We start from the raw sequence: 20533 nt of genomic DNA, 5'->3' as shown, positions 1-20533 counted from the left end.
CTCAGTGACATTCAGCCATCCAGGTATCCCGCCTGCAGTAGACGGAATGTGGCAATGGAACGCTGGCTGCGCGTGTCATAATAGGCTCTGAGCCTTTATATACCTGCGCACAGCAGCAGCCACCTTCAGTCTGCTGCTGGACAGCCAGCAGCAGCAGCAGCAGGAGAGGTAATTAATCAGCAACCCTCCTGCTAAGGGTAGACAGCTGCTCGTTCCACCCCCCCCCGCCTTAATTGGTTCTCCTCCCTTCCAACGGTGTTGAGGCGGGTGGGAACAGCCGGGGGTTGAGGGTACTGTGCTAAAAGAGGTGGAGTTATGCAGATCTAAAACGCGTGGATTGCAGCAGCAGCAAGCCGAAAAGTGCAGGCATGTGAGGGATCTAGAGGTTGACAGCATGTCTTCTTAACGGGAGTCCAGGTGGCCATCTCCACAAATGGACTTTTCAGAATCCTTGGGTGGCACCGTAGTCGGAAACCAATTCTGGTTATCGCTTCTCGGCCTTTTGGCTAAGATCAAGTGTAGTATCTGTTCTTATCAGTTTAATATCTGATACGTCCCCTATCTGGGCACCATATATTAAATGGATTTTTAGAACAGGGAGATGGAAAAAGAGCTTGCTCTGTCCACTCCACGCATTGACCTGGTATTGCAGTATCTCCAGGACCGGTGCACCCCTTCTTTAATGCAGTTTCTAAAATCAGAAAGAATTGAATTCAATGCTTTTTGTTCATTTTGCTTGTTTGTCGGATTTTGGGATGGACTCTTTGGCTTTGCTTTTCTTCTCCTCATTGGATTTTTCATGTTAAAAGTTGCAGAAGCCAGATGACAAGCTCATTTTGGTTCAACTTCAGCAACTGTGCATTGCATTGCCATGTAATGTAATGTAATGCAATGCTATCTATCTAGCTCTCCCTCTATACTTCCTTTTGGATAAACAGACATATTAGGCAAGCATTTTGGAGCTTTCACCTAAATAACTACAGGTGGTGAGATAAGCTGCACAATATAATTGACCTTTCAGTATATTGTTGCACACACACCATCTATTTAGCAAATGCCCTTGTTATCAACAGCAGCCTTTTAAACTCACCTGAGCTAACAGGTATGTGAGCTGGTTACTCTGCTGCGCTTAAAATTTCTTTTTTGGTTTGCTACAATGCCTTTTCTGAAACGTTGTCTCCCTCTGCTGGAACACTGACTTCTTTCATTTAATGCCTGCAGACTATAAAAGAGAAACCAACCCAAAAAGTTTGGTTGATTAGTCTGTGGCATTCTTTTAAACTGTTGCTTATGGCGGTCTCTGTGAGCTTCTCAGTGACATTCAGCCATCCAGGTATCCCGCCTGCAGTAGACGGAATGTGGCAATGGAACGCTGGCTGCGCGTGTCATAATAGGCTCTGAGCCTTTATATACCTGCGCACAGCAGCAGCCACCTTCAGTCTGCTGCTGGACAGCCAGCAGCAGCAGCAGCAGGAGAGGTAATTAATCAGCAACCCTCCTGCTAAGGGTAGACAGCTGCTCGTTCCACCCCCCCCCCGCCTTAATTGGTTCTCCTCCCTTCCAACGGTGTTGAGGCGGGTGGGAACAGCCGGGGGTTGAGGGTACTGTGCTAAAAGAGGTGGAGTTATGCAGATCTAAAACGCGTGGATTGCAGCAGCAGCAAGCCGAAAAGTGCAGGCATGTGAGGGATCTAGAGGTTGACAGCATGTCTTCTTAACGGGAGTCCAGGTGGCCATCTCCACAAATGGACTTTTCAGAATCCTTGGGTGGCACCGTAGTCGGAAACCAATTCTGGTTATCGCTTCTCGGCCTTTTGGCTAAGATCAAGTGTAGTATCTTTTGAAAAGGCAGTTTTGTCCTTGGGCTGCCCTAGTAAATTGATGCATATTACACACTGGTTTGGTGCACTTGTTAGTACGCCAGGTGGCTCATAGAGTTATCTGATGGAAAACATGGCCCTCCAGGATCGAAGTCACTAGGCTGGGTAAGTGTGAGGGCTTTGGAGCAATGTGCCCCAGGATTAGGCGCCCTGGTGGGAGTCCAAGCTTACTGGGACTGGGAACCCCAGAGAGACTTGGCTTCGTAGCACGCCGCACCTTTGCCAATCATACTTTCTGAGCAACCCCCCCTATTCCTGGCCTCCGGGCTAGGAAGGGGAATTTTTATAAACCCGGTCGGAGGTCCGGTCAGCTTTGGGCTGAGAAACCAACACAGGCTCCAGCTCCACTAGGGTGGCAGCCTAGATGGAAGCTGGGAGCACGAAAACGGCTCTTCTCCGGCTTCGGCTAGGGAGAGCATCGGAGATCCCTGACCCTCGCTGTGGCCTTCTGGCTCGGAGGGATGGGGATGGTTTATTGGGGACCCTCTCCTCCGGGAAGGGTCCACATGAATCCTCCCCTCGTGCGCTGTTTTGGTGTGACTTCGGTCACATTTTTCAGTGCCTTGGATGCAGCTTCAATCAAAAATCTGTTCTTATCAGTTCGCCAGGAACCGGCTCATCTTGAGGAGGGAGAGGATGTCCATCCAGGACTGCCGCAGGCTGATCCACAGACTGCTCAGAGACTATTCCTTCGTGGACGGTCCGGAGGACGAGGATGAGGACTAAACCCCTCCTCCCCCTCTCCCCTTATGTGTCTTGTCTTTCAATAAAGCTTCGGGCCTGTGATTTTCCCCTCCCCATCCCCTTTTTCCCAATCCCCATCCCTTATCACGGTTCGTCGTACTGTATTGATTGACATGCTTTTTCTTTCAGATTGAGTATTTTGTGTAGCATAGGGGTGTGATGTGTCTAGTTAGTGCGTCGTATCCTCATGCTATGTAAATATGATGTAGAATTCTGTGTGTACTGGGCTGCGGCACTGTACACTGTCTGTTAACTTATTTTTTGTGCTAATAAAAGATATATTCAATCAAAAAAATCTGTTCTTATCAGTTTAATATCTGATACGTCCCCTATCTGGGGACCATATATTAAATGGATTTTTAGAACAGGGAGATGGAAAAAGAGCTTGCTCTGTCCACTCCACGCATTGACCTGGTATTGCAGTATCTCCAGGACCGGTGCACCCCTTCTTTAATGCAGTTTCTAAAATCAGAAAGAATTGAATTCAATGCTTTTTGTTCATTTTGCTTGTTTGTCGGATTTTGGGATGGACTCTTTGGCTTTGCTTTTCTTCTCCTCATTGGATTTTTCATGTTAAAAGTTGCAGAAGCCAGATGACAAGCTCATTTTGGTTCAACTTCAGCAACTGTGCATTGCATTGCCATGTAATGTAATGTAATGCAATGCTATCTATCTAGCTCTCCCTCTATACTTCCTTTTGGATAAACAGACATATTAGGCAAGCATTTTGGAGCTTTCACCTAAATAACTACAGGTGGTGAGATAAGCTGCACAATATAATTGACCTTTCAGTATATTGTTGCACACACACCATCTATTTAGCAAATGCCCTTGTTATCAACAGCAGCCTTTTAAACTCACCTGAGCTAACAGGTATGTGAGCTGGTTACTCTGCTGCGCTTAAAATTTCTTTTTTGGTTTGCTACAATGCCTTTTCTGAAACGTTGTCTCCCTCTGCTGGAACACTGACTTCTTTCATTTAATGCCTGCAGACTATAAAAGAGAAACCAACCCAAAAAGTTTGGTTGATTAGTCTGTGGCATTCTTTTAAACTGTTGCTTATGGCGGTCTCTGTGAGCTTCTCAGTGACATTCAGCCATCCAGGTATCCCGCCTGCAGTAGACGGAATGTGGCAATGGAACGCTGGCTGCGTGTGTCATAATAGGCTCTGAGCCTTTATATACCTGCGCACAGCAGCAGCCACCTTCAGTCTGCTGCTGGACAGCCAGCAGCAGCAGCAGCAGGAGAGGTAATTAATCAGCAACCCTCCTGCTAAGGGTAGACAGCTGCTCGTTCCACCCCCCCCCCGCCTTAATTGGTTCTCCTCCCTTCCAACGGTGTTGAGGCGGGTGGGAACAGCCGGGGGTTGAGGGTACTGTGCTAAAAGAGGTGGAGTTATGCAGATCTAAAACGCGTGGATTGCAGCAGCAGCAAGCCGAAAAGTGCAGGCATGTGAGGGATCTAGAGGTTGACAGCATGTCTTCTTAACGGGAGTCCAGGTGGCCATCTCCACAAATGGACTTTTCAGAATCCTTGGGTGGCACCGTAGTCGGAAACCAATTCTGGTTATCGCTTCTCGGCCTTTTGGCTAAGATCAAGTGTAGTATCTGTTCTTATCAGTTTAATATCTGATACGTCCCCTATCTGGGGACCATATATTAAATGGATTTTTAGAACAGGGAGATGGAAAAAGAGCTTGCTCTGTCCACTCCACGCATTGACCTGGTATTGCAGTATCTCCAGGACCGGTGCACCCCTTCTTTAATGCAGTTTCTAAAATCAGAAAGAATTGAATTCAATGCTTTTTGTTCATTTTGCTTGTTTGTCGGATTTTGGGATGGACTCTTTGGCTTTGCTTTTCTTCTCCTCATTGGATTTTTCATGTTAAAAGTTGCAGAAGCCAGATGACAAGCTCATTTTGGTTCAACTTCAGCAACTGTGCATTGCATTGCCATGTAATGTAATGTAATGCAATGCTATCTATCTAGCTCTCCCTCTATACTTCCTTTTGGATAAACAGACATATTAGGCAAGCATTTTGGAGCTTTCACCTAAATAACTACAGGTGGTGAGATAAGCTGCACAATATAATTGACCTTTCAGTATATTGTTGCACACACACCATCTATTTAGCAAATGCCCTTGTTATCAACAGCAGCCTTTTAAACTCACCTGAGCTAACAGGTATGTGAGCTGGTTACTCTGCTGCGCTTAAAATTTCTTTTTTGGTTTGCTACAATGCCTTTTCTGAAACGTTGTCTCCCTCTGCTGGAACACTGACTTCTTTCATTTAATGCCTGCAGACTATAAAAGAGAAACCAACCCAAAAAGTTTGGTTGATTAGTCTGTGGCATTCTTTTAAACTGTTGCTTATGGCGGTCTCTGTGAGCTTCTCAGTGACATTCAGCCATCCAGGTATCCCGCCTGCAGTAGACGGAATGTGGCAATGGAACGCTGGCTGCGCGTGTCATAATAGGCTCTGAGCCTTTATATACCTGCGCACAGCATCAGCCACCTTCAGTCTGCTGCTGGACAGCCAGCAGCAGCAGCAGCAGGAGAGGTAATTAATCAGCAACCCTCCTGCTAAGGGTAGACAGCTGCTCGTTCCACCCCCCCCCCCCCGCCTTAATTGGTTCTCCTCCCTTCCAACGGTGTTGAGGCGGGTGGGAACAGCCGGGGGTTGAGGGTACTGTGCTAAAAGAGGTGGAGTTATGCAGATCTAAAACGCGTGGATTGCAGCAGCAGCAAGCCGAAAAGTGCAGGCATGTGAGGGATCTAGAGGTTGACAGCATGTCTTCTTAACGGGAGTCCAGGTGGCCATCTCCACAAATGGACTTTTCAGAATCCTTGGGTGGCACCGTAGTCGGAAACCAATTCTGGTTATCGCTTCTCGGCCTTTTGGCTAAGATCAAGTGTAGTATCTGTTCTTATCAGTTTAATATCTGATACGTCCCCTATCTGGGGACCATATATTAAATGGATTTTTAGAACAGGGAGATGGAAAAAGAGCTTGCTCTGTCCACTCCACGCATTGACCTGGTATTGCAGTATCTCCAGGACCGGTGCACCCCTTCTTTAATGCAGTTTCTAAAATCAGAAAGAATTGAATTCAATGCTTTTTGTTCATTTTGCTTGTTTGTCGGATTTTGGGATGGACTCTTTGGCTTTGCTTTTCTTCTCCTCATTGGATTTTTCATGTTAAAAGTTGCAGAAGCCAGATGACAAGCTCATTTTGGTTCAACTTCAGCAACTGTGCATTGCATTGCCATGTAATGTAATGTAATGCAATGCTATCTATCTAGCTCTCCCTCTATACTTCCTTTTGGATAAACAGACATATTAGGCAAGCATTTTGGAGCTTTCACCTAAATAACTACAGGTGGTGAGATAAGCTGCACAATATAATTGACCTTTCAGTATATTGTTGCACACACACCATCTATTTAGCAAATGCCCTTGTTATCAACAGCAGCCTTTTAAACTCACCTGAGCTAACAGGTATGTGAGCTGGTTACTCTGCTGCGCTTAAAATTTCTTTTTTGGTTTGCTACAATGCCTTTTCTGAAACGTTGTCTCCCTCTGCTGGAACACTGACTTCTTTCATTTAATGCCTGCAGACTATAAAAGAGAAACCAACCCAAAAAGTTTGGTTGATTAGTCTGTGGCATTCTTTTAAACTGTTGCTTATGGCGGTCTCTGTGAGCTTCTCAGTGACATTCAGCCATCCAGGTATCCCGCCTGCAGTAGACGGAATGTGGCAATGGAACGCTGGCTGCGCGTGTCATAATAGGCTCTGAGCCTTTATATACCTGCGCACAGCAGCAGCCACCTTCAGTCTGCTGCTGGACAGCCAGCAGCAGCAGCAGCAGGAGAGGTAATTAATCAGCAACCCTCCTGCTAAGGGTAGACAGCTGCTCGTTCCACACCCCCCCGCCTTAATTGGTTCTCCTCCCTTCCAACGGTGTTGAAGCGGGTGGGAACAGCCGGGGGTTGAGGGTACTGTGCTAAAAGAGGTGGAGTTATGCAGATCTAAAACGCGTGGATTGCAGCAGCAGCAAGCCGAAAAGTGCAGGCATGTGAGGGATCTAGAGGTTGACAGCATGTCTTCTTAACGGGAGTCCAGGTGGCCATCTCCACAAATGGACTTTTCAGAATCCTTGGGTGGCACCGTAGTCGGAAACCAATTCTGGTTATCGCTTCTCGGCCTTTTGGCTAAGATCAAGTGTAGTATCTGTTCTTATCAGTTTAATATCTGATACGTCCCCTATCTGGGGACCATATATTAAATGGATTTTTAGAACAGGGAGATGGAAAAAGAGCTTGCTCTGTCCACTCCACGCATTGACCTGGTATTGCAGTATCTCCAGGACCGGTGCACCCCTTCTTTAATGCAGTTTCTAAAATCAGAAAGAATTGAATTCAATGCTTTTTGTTCATTTTGCTTGTTTGTCGGATTTTGGGATGGACTCTTTGGCTTTGCTTTTCTTCTCCTCATTGGATTTTTCATGTTAAAAGTTGCAGAAGCCAGATGACAAGCTCATTTTGGTTCAACTTCAGCAACTGTGCATTGCATTGCCATGTAATGTAATGTAATGCAATGCTATCTATCTAGCTCTCCCTCTATACTTCCTTTTGGATAAACAGACATATTAGGCAAGCATTTTGGAGCTTTCACCTAAATAACTACAGGTGGTGAGATAAGCTGCACAATATAATTGACCTTTCAGTATATTGTTGCACACACACCATCTATTTAGCAAATGCCCTTGTTATCAACAGCAGCCTTTTAAACTCACCTGAGCTATCAGGTATGTGAGCTGGTTACTCTGCTGCGCTTAAAATTTCTTTTTTGGTTTGCTACAATGCCTTTTCTGAAACGTTGTCTCCCTCTGCTGGAACACTGACTTCTTTCATTTAATGCCTGCAGACTATAAAAGAGAAACCAACCCAAAAAGTTTGGTTGATTAGTCTGTGGCATTCTTTTAAACTGTTGCTTATGGCGGTCTCTGTGAGCTTCTCAGTGACATTCAGCCATCCAGGTATCCCGCCTGCAGTAGACGGAATGTGGCAATGGAACGCTGGCTGCGCGTGTCATAATAGGCTCTGAGCCTTTATATACCTGCGCACAGCAGCAGCCACCTTCAGTCTGCTGCTGGACAGCCAGCAGCAGCAGCAGCAGGAGAGGTAATTAATCAGCAACCCTCCTGCTAAGGGTAGACAGCTGCTCGTTCCACCCCCCCCCGCCTTAATTGGTTCTCCTCACTTCCAACGGTGTTGAAGCGGGTGGGAACAGCCGGGGGTTGAGGGTACTGTGCTAAAAGAGGTGGAGTTATGCAGATCTAAAACGCGTGGATTGCAGCAGCAGCAAGCCGAAAAGTGCAGGCATGTGAGGGATCTAGAGGTTGACAGCATGTCTTCTTAACGGGAGTCCAGGTGGCCATCTCCACAAATGGACTTTTCAGAATCCTTGGGTGGCACCGTAGTCGGAAACCAATTCTGGTTATCGCTTCTCGGCCTTTTGGCTAAGATCAAGTGTAGTATCTGTTCTTATCAGTTTAATATCTGATACGTCCCCTATCTGGGGACCATATATTAAATGGATTTTTAGAACAGGGAGATGGAAAAAGAGCTTGCTCTGTCCACTCCACGCATTGACCTGGTATTGCAGTATCTCCAGGACCGGTGCACCCCTTCTTTAATGCAGTTTCTAAAATCAGAAAGAATTGAATTCAATGCTTTTTGTTCATTTTGCTTGTTTGTCGGATTTTGGGATGGACTCTTTGGCTTTGCTTTTCTTCTCCTCATTGGATTTTTCATGTTAAAAGTTGCAGAAGCCAGATGACAAGCTCATTTTGGTTCAACTTCAGCAACTGTGCATTGCATTGCCATGTAATGTAATGTAATGCAATGCTATCTATCTAGCTCTCCCTCTATACTTCCTTTTGGATAAACAGACATATTAGGCAAGCATTTTGGAGCTTTCACCTAAATAACTACAGGTGGTGAGATAAGCTGCACAATATAATTGACCTTTCAGTATATTGTTGCACACACACCATCTATTTAGCAAATGCCCTTGTTATCAACAGCAGCCTTTTAAACTCACCTGAGCTATCAGGTATGTGAGCTGGTTACTCTGCTGCGCTTAAAATTTCTTTTTTGGTTTGCTACAATGCCTTTTCTGAAACGTTGTCTCCCTCTGCTGGAACACTGACTTCTTTCATTTAATGCCTGCAGACTATAAAAGAGAAACCAACCCAAAAAGTTTGGTTGATTAGTCTGTGGCATTCTTTTAAACTGTTGCTTATGGCGGTCTCTGTGAGCTTCTCAGTGACATTCAGCCATCCAGGTATCCCGCCTGCAGTAGACGGAATGTGGCAATGGAACGCTGGCTGCGCGTGTCATAATAGGCTCTGAGCCTTTATATACCTGCGCACAGCAGCAGCCACCTTCAGTCTGCTGCTGGACAGCCAGCAGCAGCAGCAGCAGGAGAGGTAATTAATCAGCAACCCTCCTGCTAAGGGTAGACAGCTGCTCGTTCCACCCCCCCCCCGCCTTAATTGGTTCTCCTCCCTTCCAACGGTGTTGAGGCGGGTGGGAACAGCCGGGGGTTGAGGATACTGTGCTAAAAGAGGTGGAGTTATGCAGATCTAAAACGCGTGGATTGCAGCAGCAGCAAGCCGAAAAGTGCAGGCATGTGAGGGATCTAGAGGTTGACAGCATGTCTTCTTAACGGGAGTCCAGGTGGCCATCTCCACAAATGGACTTTTCAGAATCCTTGGGTGGCACCGTAGTCGGAAACCAATTCTGGTTATCGCTTCTCGGCCTTTTGGCTAAGATCAAGTGTAGTATCTTTCGAAAAGGCGGTTTTGGATGTTGGCCGCCCTAGTAGATTGATACATTGTGCACACTGGGGTTTAGGCGCTTGTTAGTACGCCAGGTGGCAAATATAGTCATCTGGTGGAAAGCATGGCCCCCCAGGATCGACGCCATTGGGCCGGGGAAGATCGAAAGCCCGAAGTGTGAAGTGCCCCAGGAGTGGTGACCCTGGGGTGCCTTAACTCACTGGGATTGGGAACCCCACTTGAGTTTATGGCACATTTGCACAAGCACTTCAAATTTTCTTTCTTCGCACACACCCTTATTCCGGGCCTTCTGGCCTTAGGATGGGGAATTTTTCAATTCCCGGTCGAAGGTCCGGGCAGTATTATACTGTGAAACCTTCACTATTTATTTAATTTCTTTGTCACTGTGTGTCCACTTATTCACGTGTGTCACGTCCTACTAGGATTTTGTCAGGATGCGGTTCCCTTACGGGTTCCTCTCTTGGCAGGTCTAGGGGGGGAGTGTGTGGCCATCAGGTTCCGCTCCCCCCTGAACCCCCCTGGCTCTCCTCTTTCGGGAGGAGAGCGTTGTTGGCTCCCCTCTTCCGGGAGGGGAGCACAGTCTTTGGCTCCCAGTGTCTTGCTCGGGTGAGAACTCGGGCAGGTGCTGGGGGTAAGATTGGGTCGCCTCTGGCTTCGGCTGGAGGTGGCTTTTTGTCCCTGTGCCTCGCTGTGGCCTTTTGGCTCGGAGGGACGGGGAATGGTTTGGGGGACCCTTCTCCTTTTGGAGAGGGTTCCAAGAAGACCAGCATCCTAGTGCACTTTTTTTGTGGCACTTGTCACTTTTTTAAGCGCACTCGGGTTTTGTACACGAATTCGGGCTTTCGAAAAAAAAAAAATCTGTTCTTATCAGTTTAATATCTGATACGTCCCCTATCTGGGGACCATATATTAAATGGATTTTTAGAACAGGGAGATGGAAAAAGAGCTTGCTCTGTCCACTCCACGCATTGACCTGGTATTGCAGTATCTCCAGGACCGGTGCACCCCTTCTTTAATGCAGTTTCTAAAATCAGAAAGAATTGAATTCAATGCTTTTTGTTCATTTTGCTTGTTTGTCGGATTTTGGGATGGACTCTTTGGCTTTGCTTTTCTTCTCCTCATTGGATTTTTCATGTTAAAAGTTGCAGAAGCCAGATGACAAGCTCATTTTGGTTCAACTTCAGCAACTGTGCATTGCATTGCCATGTAATGTAATGTAATGCAATGCTATCTATCTAGCTCTCCCTCTATACTTCCTTTTGGATAAACAGACATATTAGGCAAGCATTTTGGAGCTTTCACCTAAATAACTACAGGTGGTGAGATAAGCTGCACAATATAATTGACCTTTCAGTATATTGTTGCACACACACCATCTATTTAGCAAATGCCCTTGTTATCAACAGCAGCCTTTTAAACTCACCTGAGCTAACAGGTATGTGAGCTGGTTACTCTGCTGCGCTTAAAATTTCTTTTTTGGTTTGCTACAATGCCTTTTCTGAAACGTTGTCTCCCTCTGCTGGAACACTGACTTCTTTCATTTAATGCCTGCAGACTATAAAAGAGAAACCAACCCAAAAAGTTTGGTTGATTAGTCTGTGGCATTCTTTTAAACTGTTGCTTATGGCGGTCTCTGCGAGCTTCTCAGTGACATTCAGCCATCCAGGTATCCCGCCTGCAGTAGACGGAATGTGGCAATGGAACGCTGGCTGCGCGTGTCATAATAGGCTCTGAGCCTTTATATACCTGCGCACAGCAGCAGCCACCTTCAGTCTGCTGCTGGACAGCCAGCAGCAGCAGCAGCAGGAGAGGTAATTAATCAGCAACCCTCCTGCTAAGGGTAGACAGCTGCTCGTTCCACCCCCCCCCCCGCCTTAATTGGTTCTCCTCCCTTCCAACGGTGTTGAGGCGGGTGGGAACAGCCGGGGGTTGAGGGTACTGTGCTAAAAGAGGTGGAGTTATGCAGATCTAAAACGCGTGGATTGCAGCAGCAGCAAGCCGAAAAGTGCAGGCATGTGAGGGATCTAGAGGTTGACAGCATGTCTTCTTAACGGGAGTCCAGGTGGCCATCTCCACAAATGGACTTTTCAGAATCCTTGGGTGGCACCGTAGTCGGAAACCAATTCTGGTTATCGCTTCTCGGCCTTTTGGCTAAGATCAAGTGTAGTATCTGTTCTTATCAGTTTAATATCTGATACGTCCCCTATCTGGGGACCATATATTAAATGGATTTTTAGAACAGGGAGATGGAAAAAGAGCTTGCTCTGTCCACTCCACGCATTGACCTGGTATTGCAGTATCTCCAGGACCGGTGCACCCCTTCTTTAATGCAGTTTCTAAAATCAGAAAGAATTGAATTCAATGCTTTTTGTTCATTTTGCTTGTTTGTCGGATTTTGGGATGGACTCTTTGGCTTTGCTTTTCTTCTCCTCATTGGATTTTTCATGTTAAAAGTTGCAGAAGCCAGATGACAAGCTCATTTTGGTTCAACTTCAGCAACTGTGCATTACATTGCCATGTAATGTAATGTAATGCAATGCTATCTATCTAGCTCTCCCTCTATACTTCCTTTTGGATAAACAGACATATTAGGCAAGCATTTTGGAGCTTTCACCTAAATAACTACAGGTGGTGAGATAAGCTGCACAATATAATTGACCTTTCAGTATATTGTTGCACACACACCATCTATTTAGCAAATGCCCTTGTTATCAACAGCAGCCTTTTAAACTCACCTGAGCTAACAGGTATGTGAGCTGGTTACTCTGCTGCGCTTAAAATTTCTTTTTTGGTTTGCTACAATGCCTTTTCTGAAACGTTGTCTCCCTCTGCTGGAACACTGACTTCTTTCATTTAATGCCTGCAGACTATAAAAGAGAAACCAACCCAAAAAGTTTGGTTGATTAGTCTGTGGCATTCTTTTAAACTGTTGCTTATGGCGGTCTCTGTGAGCTTCTCAGTGACATTCAGCCATCCAGGTATCCCGCCTGCAGTAGACGGAATGTGGCAATGGAACGCTGGCTGCGCGTATCATAATAGGCTCTGAGCCTTTATATACCTGCGCACAGCAGCAGCCACCTTCAGTCTGCTGCTGGACAGCCAGCAGCAGCAGCAGCAGGAGAGGTAATTAATCAGCAACCCTCCTGCTAAGGGTAGACAGCTGCTCGTTCCACCCCCCCCCCCCCCCGCCTTAATTGGTTCTCCTCCCTTTCAACGGTGTTGAGGCGGGTGGGAACAGCCGGGGGTTGAGGGTACTGTGCTAAAAGAGGTGGAGTTATGCAGATCTAAAACGCGTGGATTGCAGCAGCAGCAAGCCGAAAAGTGCAGGCATGTGAGGGATCTAGAGGTTGACAGCATGTCTTCTTAACGGGAGTCCAGGTGGCCATCTCCACAAATGGACTTTTCAGAATCCTTGGGTGGCACCGTAGTCGGAAACCAATTCTGGTTATCGCTTCTCGGCCTTTTGGCTAAGATCAAGTGTAGTATCTGTTCTTATCAGTTTAATATCTGATACGTCCCCTATCTGGGGACCATATATTAAATGGATTTTTAGAACAGGGAGATGGAAAAAGAGCTTGCTCTGTCCACTCCACGCATTGACCTGGTATTGCAGTATCTCCAGGACCGGTGCACCCCTTCTTTAATGCAGTTTCTAAAATCAGAAAGAATTGAATTCAATGCTTTTTGTTCATTTTGCTTGTTTGTCGGATTTTGGGATGGACTCTTTGGCTTTGCTTTTCTTCTCCTCATTGGATTTTTCATGTTAAAAGTTGCAGAAGCCAGATGACAAGCTCATTTTGGTTCAACTTCAGCAACTGTGCATTGCATTGCCATGTAATGTAATGTAATGCAATGCTATCTATCTAGCTCTCCCTCTATACTTCCTTTTGGATAAACAGACATATTAGGCAAGCATTTTGGAGCTTTCACCTAAATAACTACAGGTGGTGAGATAAGCTGCACAATATAATTGACCTTTCAGTATATTGTTGCACACACACCATCTATTTAGCAAATGCCCTTGTTATCAACAGCAGCCTTTTAAACTCACCTGAGCTAACAGGTATGTGAGCTGGTTACTCTGCTGCGCTTAAAATTTCTTTTTTGGTTTGCTACAATGCCTTTTCTGAAACGTTGTCTCCCTCTGCTGGAACACTGACTTCTTTCATTTAATGCCTGCAGACTATAAAAGAGAAACCAACCCAAAAAGTTTGGTTGATTAGTCTGTGGCATTCTTTTAAACTGTTGCTTATGGCGGTCTCTGTGAGCTTCTCAGTGACATTCAGCCATCCAGGTATCCCGCCTGCAGTAGACGGAATGTGGCAATGGAACGCTGGCTGCGCGTGTCATAATAGGCTCTGAGCCTTTATATACCTGCGCACAGCAGCAGCCACCTTCAGTCTGCTGCTGGACAGCCAGCAGCAGCAGCAGCAGGAGAGGTAATTAATCAGCAACCCTCCTGCTAAGGGTAGACAGCTGCTCGTTCCACCCCCCCCCCCGCCTTAATTGGTTCTCCTCCCTTCCAACGGTGTTGAGGCGGGTGGGAACAGCCAGGGGTTGAGGGTACTGTGCTAAAAGAGGTGGAGTTATGCAGATCTAAAACGCGTGGATTGCAGCAGCAGCAAGCCGAAAAGTGCAGGCATGTGAGGGATCTAGAGGTTGACAGCATGTCTTCTTAACGGGAGTCCAGGTGGCCATCTCCACAAATGGACTTTTCAGAATCCTTGGGTGGCACCGTAGTCGGAAACCAATTCTGGTTATCGCTTCTCGGCCTTTTGGCTAAGATCAAGTGTAGTATCTGTTCTTATCAGTTTAATATCTGATACATCCCCTATCTGGGGACCATATATTAAATGGATTTTTAGAACAGGGAGATGGAAAAAGAGCTTGCTCTGTCCACTCCACGCATTGACCTGGTATTGCAGTATCTCCAGGACCGGTGCACCCCTTCTTTAATGCAGTTTCTAAAATCAGAAAGAATTGAATTCAATGCTTTTTGTTCATTTTGCTTGTTTGTCGGATTTTGGGATGGACTCTTTGGCTTTGCTTTTCTTCTCCTCATTGGATTTTTCATGTTAAAAGTTGCAGAAGCCAGATGACAAGCTCATTTTGGTTCAACTTCAGCAACTGTGCATTGCATTGCCATGTAATGTAATGTAATGCAATGCTATCTATCTAGCTCTCCCTCTATACTTCCTTTTGGATAAACAGACATATTAGGCAAGCATTTTGGAGCTTTCACCTAAATAACTACAGGTGGTGAGATAAGCTGCACAATATAATTGACCTTTCAGTATATTGTTGCACACACACCATCTATTTAGCAAATGCCCTTGTTATCAACAGCAGCCTTTTAAACTCACCTGAGCTAACAGGTATGTGAGCTGGTTACTCTGCTGCGCTTAAAATTTCTTTTTTGGTTTGCTACAATGTCTTTTCTGAAACGTTGTCTCCCTCTGCTGGAACACTGACTTCTTTCATTTAATGCCTGCAGACTATAAAAGAGAAACCAACCCAAAAAGTTTGGTTGATTAGTCTGTGGCATTCTTTTAAACTGTTGCTTATGGCGGTCTCTGTGAGCTTCTCAGTGACATTCAGCCATCCAGGTATCCCGCCTGCAGTAGACGGAATGTGGCAATGGAACGCTGGCTGCGCGTGTCATAATAGGCTCTGAGCCTTTATATACCTGCGCACAGCAGCAGCCACCTTCAGTCTGCTGCTGGACAGCCAGCAGCAGCAGCAGCAGGAGAGGTAATTAATCAGCAACCCTCCAGCTAAGGGTAGACAGCTGCTCGTTCCACCCCCCCCCCGCCTTAATTGGTTCTCCTCCCTTCCAACGGTGTTGAGGCGGGTGGGAACAGCCGGGGGTTGAGGGTACTGTGCTAAAAGAGGTGGAGTTATGCAGATCTAAAACGCGTGGATTGCAGCAGCAGCAAGCCGAAAAGTGCAGGCATGTGAGGGATCTAGAGGTTGACAGCATGTCTTCTTAACGGGAGTCCAGGTGGCCATCTCCACAAATGGACTTTTCAGAATCCTTGGGTGGCACCGTAGTCGGAAACCAATTCTGGTTATCGCTTCTCGGCCTTTTGGCTAAGATCAAGTGTAGTATCTGTTCTTATCAGTTTAATATCTGATACGTCCCCTATCTGGGGACCATATATTAAATGGATTTTTAGAACAGGGAGATGGAAAAAGAGCTTGCTCTGTCCACTCCACGCATTGACCTGGTATTGCAGTATCTCCAGGACCGGTGCACCCCTTCTTTAATGCAGTTTCTAAAATCAGAAAGAATTGAATTCAATGCTTTTTGTTCATTTTGCTTGTTTGTTGGATTTTGGGATGGACTCTTTGGCTTTGCTTTTCTTCTCCTCATTGGATTTTTCATGTTAAAAGTTGCAGAAGCCAGATGACAAGCTCATTTTGGTTCAACTTCAGCAACTGTGCATTGCATTGCCATGTAATGTAATGTAATGCAATGCTATCTATCTAGCTCTCCCTCTATACTTCCTTTTGGATAAACAGACATATTAGGCAAGCATTTTGGAGCTTTCACCTAAATAACTACAGGTGGTGAGATAAGCTGCACAATATAATTGACCTTTCAGTATATTGTTGCACACACACCATCTATTTAGCAAATGCCCTTGTTATCAACAGCAGCCTTTTAAACTCACCTGAGCTAACAGGTATGTGAGCTGGTTACTCTGCTGCGCTTAAAATTTCTTTTTTGGTTTGCTACAATGCCTTTTCTGAAACGTTGTCTCCCTCTGCTGGAACACTGACTTCTTTCATTTAATGCCTGCAGACTATAAAAGAGAAACCAACCCAAAAAGTTTGGTTGATTAGTCTGTGGCATTCTTTTAAACTGTTGCTTATGGCGGTCTCTGTGAGCTTCTCAGTGACATTCAGCCATCCAGGTATCCCGCCTGCAGTAGACGGAATGTGGCAATGGAACGCTGGCTGCGCGTGTCATAATAGGCTCTGAGCCTTTATATACCTGCGCACAGCAGCAGCCACCTTCAGTCTGCTGCTGGACAGCCAGCAGCAGCAGCAGCAGGAGAGGTAATTAATCAGCAACCCTCCTGCTAAGGGTAGACAGCTGCTCGTTCCACCCCCCCCCCGCCTTAATTGGTTCTCCTCCCTTCCAACGGTGTTGAGGCGGGTGGGAACAGCCGGGGGTTGAGGGTACTGTGCTAAAAGAGGTGGAGTTATGCAGATCTAAAACGCGTGGATTGCAGCAGCAGCAAGCCGAAAAGTGCAGGCATGTGAGGGATCTAGAGGTTGACAGCATGTCTTCTTAACGGGAGTCCAGGTGGCCATCTCCACAAATGGACTTTTCAGAATCCTTGGGTGGCACCGTAGTCGGAAACCAATTCTGGTTATCGCTTCTCGGCCTTTTGGCTAAGATCAAGTGTAGTATCTGTTCTTATCAGTTTAATATCTGATACGTCCCCTGTCTGGGGACCATATATTAAATGGATTTTTAGAACAGGGAGATGGAAAATGAGCTTGCTCTGTCCACTCCACGCATTGACCTGGTATTGCAGTATCTCCAGGACCGGTGCACCCCTTCTTTAATGCAGTTTCTAAAATCAGAAAGAATTGAATTCAATGCTTTTGTTCATTTTGCTTGTTTGTCGGATTTTGGGATGGACTCTTTGGCTTTGCTTTTCTTCTCCTCATTGGATTTTTCATGTTAAAAGTTGCAGAAGCCAGATGACAAGCTCATTTTGGTTCAACTTCAGCAACTGTGCATTGCATTGCCATGTAATGTAATGTAATGCAATGCTATCTATCTAGCTCTCCCTCTATACTTCCTTTTGGATAAACAGACATATTAGGCAAGCATTTTGGAGCTTTCACCTAAATAACTACAGGTGGTGAGATAAGCTGCACAATATAATTGACCTTTCAGTATATTGTTGCACACACACCATCTATTTAGCAAATGCCCTTGTTATCAACAGCAGCCTTTTAAACTCACCTGAGCTAACAGGTATGTGAGCTGGTTACTCTGCTGCGCTTAAAATTTCTTTTTTGGTTTGCTACAATGCCTTTTCTGAAACGTTGTCTCCCTCTGCTGGAACACTGACTTCTTTCATTTAATGCCTGCAGACTATAAAAGAGAAACCAACCCAAAAAGTTTGGTTGATTAGTCTGTGGCATTCTTTTAAACTGTTGCTTATGGCGGTCTCTGTGAGCTTCTCAGTGACATTCAGCCATCCAGGTATCCCGCCTGCAGTAGACGGAATGTGGCAATGGAACGCTGGCTGCGCGTGTCATAATAGGCTCTGAGCCTTTATATACCTGCGCACAGCAGCAGCCACCTTCAGTCTGCTGCTGGACAGCCAGCAGCAGCAGCAGCAGGAGAGGTAATTAATCAGCAACCCTCCTGCTAAGGGTAGACAGCTGCTCGTTCCACCCCCCCCCGCCTTAATTGGTTCTCCTCCCTTCCAACGGTGTTGAGGCGGGTGGGAACAGCCGGGGGTTGAGGGTACTGTGCTAAAAGAGGTGGAGTTATGCAGATCTAAAACGCGTGGATTGCAGCAGCAGCAAGCCGAAAAGTGCAGGCATGTGAGGGATCTAGAGGTTGACAGCATGTCTTCTTAACGGGAGTCCAGGTGGCCATCTCCACAAATGGACTTTTCAGAATCCTTGGGTGGCACCGTAGTCGGAAACCAATTCTGGTTATCGCTTCTCGGCCTTTTGGCTAAGATCAAGTGTAGTATCTGTTCTTATCAGTTTAATATCTGATACGTCCCCTGTCTGGGGACCATATATTAAATGGATTTTTAGAACAGGGAGATGGAAAATGAGCTTGCTCTGTCCACTCCACGCATTGACCTGGTATTGCAGTATCTCCAGGACCGGTGCACCCCTTCTTTAATGCAGTTTCTAAAATCAGAAAGAATTGAATTCAATGCTTTTGTTCATTTTGCTTGTTTGTCGGATTTTGGGATGGACTCTTTGGCTTTGCTTTTCTTCTCCTCATTGGATTTTTCATGTTAAAAGTTGCAGAAGCCAGATGACAAGCTCATTTTGGTTCAACTTCAGCAACTGTGCATTGCATTGCCATGTAATGTAATGTAATGCAATGCTATCTATCTAGCTCTCCCTCTATACTTCCTTTTGGATAAACAGACATATTAGGCAAGCATTTTGGAGCTTTCACCTAAATAACTACAGGTGGTGAGATAAGCTGCACAATATAATTGACCTTTCAGTATATTGTTGCACACACACCATCTATTTAGCAAATGCCCTTGTTATCAACAGCAGCCTTTTAAACTCACCTGAGCTAACAGGTATGTGAGCTGGTTACTCTGCTGCGCTTAAAATTTCTTTTTTGGTTTGCTACAATGCCTTTTCTGAAACGTTGTCTCCCTCTGCTGGAACACTGACTTCTTTCATTTAATGCCTGCAGACTATAAAAGAGAAACCAACCCAAAAAGTTTGGTTGATTAGTCTGTGGCATTCTTTTAAACTGTTGCTTATGGCGGTCTCTGTGAGCTTCTCAGTGACATTCAGCCATCCAGGTATCCCGCCTGCAGTAGACGGAATGTGGCAATGGAACGCTGGCTGCGCGTGTCATAATAGGCTCTGAGCCTTTATATACCTGCGCACAGCAGCAGCCACCTTCAGTCTGCTGCTGGACAGCCAGCAGCAGCAGCAGCAGGAGAGGTAATTAATCAGCAACCCTCCTGCTAAGGGTAGACAGCTGCTCGTTCCACCCCCCCCCCCCGCCTTAATTGGTTCTCCTCCCTTCCAACGGTGTTGAGGCGGGTGGGAACAGCCGGGGGTTGAGGGTACTGTGCTAAAAGAGGTGGAGTTATGCAGATCTAAAACGCGTGGATTGCAGCAGCAGCAAGCCGAAAAGTGCAGGCATGTGAGGGATCTAGAGGTTGACAGCATGTCTTCTTAACGGGAGTCCAGGTGGCCATCTCCACAAATGGACTTTTCAGAATCCTTGGGTGGCACCGTAGTCGGAAACCAATTCTGGTTATCGCTTCTCGGCCTTTTGGCTAAGATCAAGTGTAGTATCTGTTCTTATCAGTTTAATATCTGATACGTCCCCTATCTGGGGACCATATATTAAATGGATTTTTAGAACAGGGAGATGGAAAATGAGCTTGCTCTGTCCACTCCACGCATTGACCTGGTATTGCAGTATCTCCAGGACCGGTGCACCCCTTCTTTAATGCAGTTTCTAAAATCAGAAAGAATTGAATTCAATGCTTTTTGTTCATTTTGCTTGTTTGTCGGATTTTGGGATGGACTCTTTGGCTTTGCTTTTCTTCTCCTCATTGGATTTTTCATGTTAAAAGTTGCAGAAGCCAGATGACAAGCTCATTTTGGTTCAACTTCAGCAACTGTGCATTGCATTGCCATGTAATGTAATGTAATGCAATGCTATCTATCTAGCTCTCCCTCTATACTTCCTTTTGGATAAACAGACATATTAGGCAAGCATTTTGGAGCTTTCACCTAAATAACTACAGGTGGTGAGATAAGCTGCACAATATAATTGACCTTTCAGTATATTGTTGCACACACACCATCTATTTAGCAAATGCCCTTGTTATCAACAGCAGCCTTTTAAACTCACCTGAGCTAACAGGTATGTGAGCTGGTTACTCTGCTGCGCTTAAAATTTCTTTTTTGGTTTGCTACAATGCCTTTTCTGAAACGTTGTCTCCCTCTGCTGGAACACTGACTTCTTTCATTTAATGCCTGCAGACTATAAAAGAGAAACCAACCCAAAAAGTTTGGTTGATTAGTCTGTGGCATTCTTTTAAACTGTTGCTTATGGCGGTCTCTGTGAGCTTCTCAGTGACATTCAGCCATCCAGGTATCCCGCCTGCAGTAGACGGAATGTGGCAATGGAACGCTGGCTGCGCGTGTCATAATAGGCTCTGAGCCTTTATATACCTGCGCACAGCAGCAGCCACCTTCAGTCTGCTGCTGGACAGCCAGCAGCAGCAGCAGCAGGAGAGGTAATTAATCAGCAACCCTCCTGCTAAGGGTAGACAGCTGCTCGTTCCAG

The 20533-nt window shown here is 45.9% G+C and overlaps 14 non-coding genes and 2 pseudogenes across 14 annotated transcripts; all 16 read left to right on the top strand.

The window, feature by feature from the left end:
* The first annotated feature begins 486 nt into the window (after positions 1–486).
* LOC141218262 (U2 spliceosomal RNA) lies at positions 487–677 on the top strand. Its single transcript, XR_012287015.1, has one exon. It is a non-coding gene; the product is annotated as a U2 spliceosomal RNA (small nuclear RNA).
* Positions 678–1797: 1120 nt separating this feature from the next.
* On the top strand, positions 1798–1913 carry LOC141218411 (U2 spliceosomal RNA; annotated as a pseudogene).
* Positions 1914–2877: 964 nt separating this feature from the next.
* On the top strand, positions 2878–3071 carry LOC141218335 (U2 spliceosomal RNA). Its single transcript, XR_012287089.1, has one exon. It is a non-coding gene; the product is annotated as a U2 spliceosomal RNA (small nuclear RNA).
* A 1120-nt stretch (positions 3072–4191) lies between these two features.
* On the top strand, positions 4192–4382 carry LOC141218469 (U2 spliceosomal RNA). The gene has a single exon (XR_012287165.1). It is a non-coding gene; the product is annotated as a U2 spliceosomal RNA (small nuclear RNA).
* Positions 4383–5505: 1123 nt separating this feature from the next.
* LOC141218468 (U2 spliceosomal RNA) lies at positions 5506–5696 on the top strand. Its single transcript, XR_012287164.1, has one exon. It is a non-coding gene; the product is annotated as a U2 spliceosomal RNA (small nuclear RNA).
* Positions 5697–6815: 1119 nt separating this feature from the next.
* LOC141218467 (U2 spliceosomal RNA) lies at positions 6816–7006 on the top strand. Its single transcript, XR_012287163.1, has one exon. It is a non-coding gene; the product is annotated as a U2 spliceosomal RNA (small nuclear RNA).
* Positions 7007–8125: 1119 nt separating this feature from the next.
* LOC141218465 (U2 spliceosomal RNA) lies at positions 8126–8316 on the top strand. The gene has a single exon (XR_012287161.1). It is a non-coding gene; the product is annotated as a U2 spliceosomal RNA (small nuclear RNA).
* A 1120-nt stretch (positions 8317–9436) lies between these two features.
* LOC141218436 (U2 spliceosomal RNA) lies at positions 9437–9526 on the top strand (annotated as a pseudogene).
* A 791-nt stretch (positions 9527–10317) lies between these two features.
* Positions 10318–10499, top strand: LOC141218367 (U2 spliceosomal RNA). The gene has a single exon (XR_012287116.1). It is a non-coding gene; the product is annotated as a U2 spliceosomal RNA (small nuclear RNA).
* Positions 10500–11620: 1121 nt separating this feature from the next.
* LOC141218464 (U2 spliceosomal RNA) lies at positions 11621–11811 on the top strand. Its single transcript, XR_012287160.1, has one exon. It is a non-coding gene; the product is annotated as a U2 spliceosomal RNA (small nuclear RNA).
* A 1125-nt stretch (positions 11812–12936) lies between these two features.
* On the top strand, positions 12937–13127 carry LOC141218462 (U2 spliceosomal RNA). Its single transcript, XR_012287159.1, has one exon. It is a non-coding gene; the product is annotated as a U2 spliceosomal RNA (small nuclear RNA).
* Positions 13128–14248: 1121 nt separating this feature from the next.
* On the top strand, positions 14249–14439 carry LOC141218177 (U2 spliceosomal RNA). The gene has a single exon (XR_012286935.1). It is a non-coding gene; the product is annotated as a U2 spliceosomal RNA (small nuclear RNA).
* Positions 14440–15559: 1120 nt separating this feature from the next.
* LOC141218461 (U2 spliceosomal RNA) lies at positions 15560–15750 on the top strand. The gene has a single exon (XR_012287158.1). It is a non-coding gene; the product is annotated as a U2 spliceosomal RNA (small nuclear RNA).
* Positions 15751–16870: 1120 nt separating this feature from the next.
* On the top strand, positions 16871–17061 carry LOC141218237 (U2 spliceosomal RNA). The gene has a single exon (XR_012286991.1). It is a non-coding gene; the product is annotated as a U2 spliceosomal RNA (small nuclear RNA).
* A 1118-nt stretch (positions 17062–18179) lies between these two features.
* LOC141218236 (U2 spliceosomal RNA) lies at positions 18180–18370 on the top strand. The gene has a single exon (XR_012286990.1). It is a non-coding gene; the product is annotated as a U2 spliceosomal RNA (small nuclear RNA).
* A 1121-nt stretch (positions 18371–19491) lies between these two features.
* On the top strand, positions 19492–19682 carry LOC141218142 (U2 spliceosomal RNA). Its single transcript, XR_012286902.1, has one exon. It is a non-coding gene; the product is annotated as a U2 spliceosomal RNA (small nuclear RNA).
* The last annotated feature ends 851 nt before the right edge of the window (positions 19683–20533 follow it).

The sequence above is a fragment of the Phyllobates terribilis genome, unplaced genomic scaffold (genome assembly GCF_046119375.1).
Source record: "Phyllobates terribilis strain yellow unplaced genomic scaffold, ASM4611937v1 Scaffold_249__1_contigs__length_2872098, whole genome shotgun sequence".
Lineage (NCBI taxonomy): Eukaryota > Metazoa > Chordata > Amphibia > Anura > Dendrobatidae > Phyllobates > Phyllobates terribilis.
The sequence above is the reverse complement of the archived record's forward strand: the minus strand, read 5'-3'. Positions and strand labels throughout refer to the sequence as shown.